Here is a 7,820-nt window from a genome sequence, read left to right as displayed (position 1 = left end):
GCATATTTGGGCAATTCCAAGTCCCAGTGGAGTTATGATTCACTTCTCATCACCACTTGCTGGTATGAGACAAGATGGGTATTTACCATGGTTGAATGTTAGCCCTCAAATGAATGTTTAATGACAGAGCAGTGTGTAAAGAAGAGTGATAGAAGAACAACACTTCGGGAATCAGGAATGCTTTATTTGTCGTTTCATTCCATGTGCTTGTGTACATGAAATGAAACGACATATCGTTCCCCCCAGCCCACAGCAGTGCAACACAAAGGAAACAAACACATATCCAAAAATTACAGGGACACATATCAAACTACAAAAAAAAAAAATACTGTCCAAGAAAATGAATGCAGGGTGACTGTCAGAACCAGTTAGCTTAGCCTGCCCAGCTTTCGCATCCTGTCAGACCACCTGCCTCCTTGGGCGCAGCTCCACCAGGGCCGTAGTCCCTGGGCCCACCGGACACAGCAGACCAGGCTCCCCCAGCCGATCCAACTCCAGCTCTCCCAGCCAGACACCCTCGACACACCTTCCCGCACTCCACACGACAACACTAAAACACAGTCAACACTAGGCGAGGCCGCCGCCTGACCGCCCTCAGTGTTATTGGAACTGCATGGGCTAGCAGTTAGCTTAGCCTGCCCCGCTTCCGCATCCTATCAGACCGCCCTTGGTGTTTCCTCTTCGCTGGGCAGGGCCATGGTCGCAGCAGACCAAGCACAGACCCAGGACCTCTATCCACTCCAAGGGACCACGGGCAAACTCATCAATATCTTCCATGCTGGACGAAACTATGCAAATTTACACAAGGACAGACAAAAATGGGGAAAACGTGCGCAAAACAAATTCCAGAACTCCCCCTCTAACTGCCTAACCATGAAGCCGTCCAACTCTCCCCTAGTCTTCAGGCGCTTTTGCGTCTGGGCTCTTTAAACACTAAGCCAATACCCAACGAAGGCAACCAGTATCTGGCTTCCCCAGCAGCTACAGAGTTTCCCTGAGACAACTGCTACAACCCGCATCCACACCATACTACCGGTTTTATATATATATATATATATATATATATATATATATATATATATATATATAGGCGTGCCCCAAAGGAGACACGCCAGTTAAGGGGTCTGAAATGTAATTATGCACAGGCATAATTAAATTTCCTTTATCTACATTGATCAAATTTGCATAGCGCACAATATACCCACCAGCATCAAGCTCCCCTCACTACGCACACCCAAATAGCGCCCAAACAAATTGTCCAACTCAGGGCCTACAGATTTTAACAAAAATCAGTGTCCCCCAAAAACAGCATAATTAACCAAAATGATTACACAGCCAAACCAAAGAAATACCAATTCACTTATCAACCCCTGCTTCCGAACAAACTCAGGAGGGTGAAAGTGACCAAACAGCGCTATAAATTAACCAACAAATTACCAAACTATAACCTATGCTTGCTCGAATTCAAGAACATAATTACCAACTAATTAATTAATGTAAAGGACAAGGCCCCATGTTAAGACCCCATGGCTCTACAGAGTGCAACTAAAAAGGGGGACACGTCAAAACCATTCTACTACTACTACCTTTGGCAGCTCCCGTTAGGGTTCGCCACAGCGGATCCTCTCCCCGGTGGTCAAAGTCAGCGTGACGAGCGAAAAGGGCGGAACGCATTGGCTGAAATGTCGTCTGGCCCCAAAACACTTACAAAAGGTATCGATGTTTGTGTATTGTGTGAAGAAACGCTCGACCCGTGTCCACTCCTTGGGAAGCAACCCGGTCGTAGACGTCGTCTCTCAACTCCAACTCCTCTCTCGCGTCTCAAGTTGCTCATCAGACTGTAAACAACGACGGACGCACGGAAGCGGAAGTCTTCATAGGAAACGGAAGCGAGCCGCCAGCATCGACACCGGAAGCCTCGAAATATTGGCCATTGTCCGACGACGATTTAAGCCTCTGGGTCCTGAGCTTGATCCCACCTTAATAGGCGCGGTGCGTTAATGTCGCGCTGCGGAACTTTCGGGTGGGTCTGTTTGCGTAAGAACTCCCGGTACAACCGGATGCTGAATCATTAGTTAGCGGGGCGTTCAAGTATCAGCGCCGCGAACCAGGCTCCACTGAGCACCGTTGTGTGCGAATTCGGCGCGCTATAATTCTCTTTTAAGTTTCCATTCATTGCCTAGTAACTGCGAGGAAAGAGCTACGTGGCTAGCGAAGATTCGGAGGGATGCATTTACTGTCACCAAGAGTACAAAAGTGTGTAGTCGGCATTTTGAACCGGGTGATTTCGCTGTGCCAGCTACAGGTGTGTTAAGGAGGCTCGAGAAAGGACCTGTCCCCACACTCTTTGCGTGGAATGAGTACTCCAGACCCGCACCCAGGCTAGGTGTGTGGGAGCGCCGGGAGCGTCCTGCTGTCGCCCCTCTGCCAGCTCTGGACTCCTCCGCTAATGAGATGGATGTCAGCAGCTGCCTGCAAGAGCATAACTATTGCGTGGCTCCTAATCCTGCCGCTTTGGATGATGCCCTGGCCCAAAACCAGTCAACGAGGAAACAACAGGAGTGCTCCAGAAACAACTACAGACCGTCCAGCTACAGTCCAAATTCAGCCTGAGGCGTTTTGCAGGTTCCGAGAGGACATTCGGTTTTACACCAGGTATGTGTGATTTGTATCATTTCATTTAATCGCCCCTGCCAGCTAGCTAGCTAGCGCTAGCATAGTTCTAATGATGCCGTTACTCACCCTCGTAGTTGTCGATGTAGCTCGAAATATACACCTTAAACCCCTTTTGTCTGAGCTACCGAGGAAGCACTCACGATGCGATGTGCATCGTTGACCGTGATTTTAGGGAGGTCCCGCAAACAGCGAGTGTAAAAAGAAAAAGGAAGTCATCTCTTCTCTCAACAAACCAGACCGGAAGTTCTTGTGCAAGTACTCGTACGTTGGAAGTCGAACAACGCCATCTTGTGCACCCAGGCTATGCACATGATGCTTTATTTGGTGACATTATTTGCTCGAAAGTCAGATGGAGACATGACGTATGACTGCCCAGGGAAGTTCGTCCGCCAGAATACACCTGACAGTGCTGTCGATGTGGAGAGGGCCGACACCAGTGTGAATTTAACAATTGCCAGTTAGAGTGTAAAAGGAAGAGGTTGTGTGGTGTGCAATGAAGCAGTCCCTCCATGGTCCCTGCCTTTTACTTACCACTCATAGATCCTGTAATGGATACAGCCTCTGAAGGATTTGAAACCGGCCAGGCTACTCACCTGTTAAATAGGGCCCGCTCGTCTATCCTCTGGCAAACTTTGACAAAGCATGCAGTTTTATATGCACGGTGAATGATTTATGGGCGTTTCGGGTTTTAAAGCGCCGCTGTACACATACAAATGTATATAGTGTAATATGCACAGTTAACAGGTGTGCTGACCGTTCAAATAGCATTAACGATGCAGGAGTATGCTGCTGCGTATTCAGCATGCCATTCAAATGGATGTGGAGTGTTTGAACGCTGATATCCACCCGAGCGACGCATTGAATCGACACAAAGCTACAGGGAACATTGTGTAGTCTTGCACTCACCACCAAGGATTGTCTGGGAAGAAGGAGAGCACAGAGGAGCTGCAGGGATGAAAGATGTTAAGTCTGCCAGTTTGTCACAAAAGCAGCGTGCTCCTGTGTGATAGACTGGCAGACCGTGCGAGCTTGACATCCTCGGGGACACTCGGGCTACTGTATCAGAGGCACATTTCTGCAGCTCCCCTCATTTTCTAAAGCAAAGGCAGGAGAGAGAGAGAGAAACCACTGGCGCCGTGTCTCAGAGCAGACATGCTTAAGTCTTGTTAGACAGCTATGTCCGTGAAGGTTTACTGTCTGCGTAACACAGTCCACAGTCACTAATCCTAACACGGAGGATATCAAAAAAAGAAAAAAAAACAACAAACCAAAACAGAAACAAAACGTTAAGACTGAACAGACACTCTGTCAGCAGTTGTTAGACATGTTTGAATAACTCCCTGAAACTTTTTATGTTGACATACAGCCACCATCTGGACATCACTTTAATGCTACGTTGGCTGGGATGTAGAAATCTGTGGAGAATCAAGTCCAAGTTTATTTGTATAGCCCAAATTCACAAGGTAGTCCCGCAGGGCTTCACGATCTGTACAATATACAACCAGAGGCAAAACTACCATAGTTTTGATTTTTTTTTTTTATTTTGATTTTGAGATACTTGATGCCTGTGGAGAAATTACGCTCTGCATTTAACCCATCTTAACTGTGTAGCTAGGAGCAGTAGGCAGCTGCCGTGCAGCACCTGGGGACCAACTCCAGTTCGTCTTGCCATGCCTCGGTCAGGGGTACAGACAGGAGTATTAACCCTAAATATGCATGTCTTTTTGATGGTGGGGGAAACCGGAGCACCCGGAGGAAACCCACCCTAGACACGGGGAGAACATGCAAACTCCACACACAGGACGACCCGGGATGATCCCCAAGGTTGGACAACCCCAGGGTTCGAACCCAGGACCTTCTTGCTGTGAGGCAACAGCGCTAACCACTGCACCACCTTGCCGCCCAATATATGCAGGTAATGGAGCTGCATTGGGGCCCGCAACAGTTTAGGGCCCACATGTATGGACCCCTCTTTATCAATCAATCAAATCTTACTTTATTCAGACACATAGGTCCATATAAAAAAAACATAAAAAAAACAACAACAAAAATATAACACAGGAAAACGACACAAAAATATAGCTAAAACAGCAGTTCACAAGTCCACAATCATTAAACCCTGTACAGACATTTGTTCCAGTGTTTCCAGAAACAAGAGGAGTACCTTGTGTTACTTTGTGTAGGCTCAGTTGAGAGCATTATAATTACATTCTTCGAATCAATTTATCGACACATAAATTTGTACATGAAATTCCTCAACATGGCATGAAAAGTGGAAACATTACTAGTCACAAACATGCCTTGCACTTGTCCATCTTGGAAGCTTGAGCAAGACTCTGAACGTGTCATTACATGCTACCTGCAGTGTTTTCATTTTTGCTTGGCTATAATTGCACCACAAGTGGGCTGTATAGAGTGGAGTACAGTAGGCCCTAAAAAGAGCAGTTTAACATCATCTGTACACGTGAAATTTGCGTGCCAGCATGTTGGCTTGTGCATACAGTTTGCAACACTGGCGCGGTACATCATTGTCAACACATAAATCATTCCTGATGATGTGACCCAAATATTTTACCTTGTTCACGACATTTAGTGCTTGTTCTGCCATGAAGAATGAAGGAAAATGTTTACTTCCGATCTTCCTTGGTTTTAGCAATCATGACAACACTCTTTACAGTTAAATTTACTGTCATGCTGCACAGCATAACTTGAGCAGACTCTGAGCAGTTGCTGTAAACCAGCACGATAAGGAGACAGGACGACTAAGTCATCGGCGTACATCAGATGGTTAATTAGACTATCCCCCACCATACAGCCAGTCTTACACTCTTAACTTTTTGGAAACATCATCCATATACACACTGAAGAGAACAGGTGACAGTATTCCATGTTGTCGGACCCCATTGGTCATTAGGAAGGGTGCAGATATACTCTTACCCCATCTAACTTGCATGGTTTGATATGAATACCAAAAATGCAAGATCCTTATCAAATGAGAGGGGATCCCTCACTCTTGTAGTTTAGCAAAAAATTTACCATGATTAACTCGGTCAAAAGCTTTTGATGCATCCAGAAAACACATAAATACTGTAGTGTTATATCTTCTATACATATTAACAACTTCAGTGCATGTATGCACAAATCTGTGCTGTGTTTATTTTTAAAACCAAATTGATTGTCAGTAGTTGATATGTGTTGTTGAAGCCTATCCAAGAGAATTCGCTCAAATCCTTTGGAAAGTATGCTTGCCAGCACAATTGGCCTATAATCTTCTATGCTGGATATTTTACCGGTTTTGTCTTTGATTACTGGCACTAGTAAGACAGACAACATAAAGTCAGGTAGTATGCCATGCATTAACAGTCCAGAAAAACACATAGCAAGCAACACTGAGATTCTGTGGCTAGCATACTTCAGATGTTCTGCTGTTATTTGGTCAAGGCCACATGCTTTGTTCACTGACAATTTCTCAATGGCATAGCACACTTCATCAGGTCTAATAACCACGTCATCATTGTTAGAGACATCGCCAACATTAAATTCATCACTCTTTACACAATTAAAAATATCTCTATAGTGCTTTCGCTACAATTCAGCAATATTTTCAGGCCCAGTAATCCCATCAATGGTGGATGGCAAGGGCATCTTACCATTATTAATAACCTTAACTTCCTTCCAGAAGTCATGGACATTATTCTGCTGAAGCTTTTTGGCCATGGAGTTTGCCCTCATGGCCTGCTCATTTCTTTTAATAAAACGTACAGCATATTTAAGTCTAGCGTTGCTGTGTTTCTTGTGTTCACACTCTGGGCCATGCCTAGCTTTTCCTGATAAGACCCAGTTTTTAGAAGCTTCTTTGGCCTCTACATGTAGTTCAGCTACATATTCGTTCCATCCTGGCCTGACGTTATGTTGTTTAGCCCTTTTTTGGCAGAATGATTTACTGCCATTATTTAGACAATTCACAATTTTATCATACAGTATACATAGATCACGTTTATGGTTTTGGTTCTTACAGTTAATGCTGCCACACAGAATAGCATGAAATGGTATGTCCATACGACTTGGGCTCTTATCAGTCAGTGAATTATAATGCTTTAAGTCGTCTTCTGTAAGCCTAGACCAATCTACTTCCCCATTTTGTTCATGGTTATCATAACAGGTCAACTCAGGTAGACGCTCCACATTTAACACGTGATCTGACATAGACAGTGATCTGTTGTGGCCAGACCACACAAGATCTCCACTTTCTCTAAACATTCATGAGCATCGGCTGTACATATACAGTGATCCAGCCAGGATGTTGTAGCCATGCTTCACTGGTATATGTGTAGCTATCTACTGGCAGCAGCACTTCACTAGAAGAACCAACTTGCAATCTTGACAAAATTGGATTAGGTGTTGACCAACTAAGGAATTATTATCTGAGATATCAGCATTCATGTCTCCCACAACGAATATACACGTATATGCACTTTCTTTAATAAATGCATGAATAAAAGCGAGCCTATTAAGGTATTCATCCTCATTTTGGTAACATTCATAAGGAGTGTAACCATTTAAAGTGATAAAGACATTCTTATTATGTACAACTTTGATTGCTATACACCAGTCCACCTCTGATCTAATCACACTGATCGGTGGATCATGTTTCTTGTGCTAGAGAATGGCCACTCCACCAGGTATTCTGCCTCGCACTATCCCCATGCTTAGGTCTGTTGTGGACTCCCCTGCCCCATGGAAATCATTATCAACAGAATTAAGTTTGTCTAAATCTTGTTTAGCCAATAACGTCTCTTGTATACACAAGATATCAGCGTTCCCCAGGAGCTTGTCTATAACAATACGTTGTGCTTTGTCCCCTGCATTCTGACCAAGGCACAAGCCATGCGAGTTATATGACACAACTCTCATGGATCACAAACCATATCTACGTTGCGTCAGATGCCCCAGCCTCAGGTACACACGCACATTCCTTGCAGCAATAAGTGTTTTTACAGCCACTGGCCCTGCAGTAGTCCTGGGTTTGCATGCCTCATAGAAACAGCGCACAAAAATCCCTTCTGGCCAAAGCTGTGGTTCATACATTTCTCCCACATCATTGCACTCAGCGGATATTTTAAAGGAGCTGAACCGACTTTAAG

The sequence above is a fragment of the Lampris incognitus genome, chromosome 19 (genome assembly GCF_029633865.1).
Source record: "Lampris incognitus isolate fLamInc1 chromosome 19, fLamInc1.hap2, whole genome shotgun sequence".
Lineage (NCBI taxonomy): Eukaryota > Metazoa > Chordata > Actinopteri > Lampriformes > Lampridae > Lampris > Lampris incognitus.
This window is presented reverse-complemented; position numbering follows the sequence as displayed.